Raw genomic sequence first — 762 nt, 5'->3', positions numbered from 1 at the left:
CCGACCGAGGAACCGCCTGACGGCAGAGAACCCATCTGTGATTACTGCAGCTGTATTAGCACTCTAACATCTACATTTATGGTAGGTACAAAACTGTACTTTTCAACTACTGCATTTCTGGGCATGTCTCTCTACATTTGTGAAACTCACTGAGCCTCTCACCTGTCATGTGTAACCCAGTTAAGTTTTTCATTGTCAAGCAAGTTTTCTTGCTGACTGGCAGGTATGATCAACTCTGTATCTGTTATGCAACCTTCGTCTTAGGTTAGATTTCATTCTTTAGTCATATTTCTGTAAATACAGCAATATTCTCTGTGCTCTTGGTGGTGCCTTGTTCACTATATACATGTGTGTAATATATATTTTTACACAATGTTTGTAAATGTTTATAATGTATGTGTAGGTACTAAGTGCAAGTGTATGTGTATATGTATACATGTACGTGTGCATATTTACATATAAATAAAAACATGGTTGTAACTCAAGGTAGAGTACCCATTTGGTAGGAAGGTTGTAGGTGTGTGTAAAAATAAAAATGCACAAAGGAATGCTAATTTTTGTGAATCGCATATTGTTGAATTTAGTTTTATATAGTTTAGATAAGCAGGAGTATGCATGAAAGTTAAGGTTTGAAAAAGTGGTGGTTGTGAAGATGTGCAAGACTGTTGTACAGTTTGGTGTGATTATGCAAGTATTTGTGGGTTTGGGTTAGCATAAGGTTTGGGTAAGGGGATAGATGTTGTGCGTGTTCTGTGTCCTTTA

Source organism: Protopterus annectens, chromosome 1.part0 (genome assembly GCF_019279795.1).
Source record: "Protopterus annectens isolate FY-2018-M chromosome 1.part0, PAN1.0, whole genome shotgun sequence".
NCBI classification, from domain to species: Eukaryota; Metazoa; Chordata; order Ceratodontiformes; family Protopteridae; genus Protopterus; species Protopterus annectens.
This window is presented reverse-complemented; position numbering follows the sequence as displayed.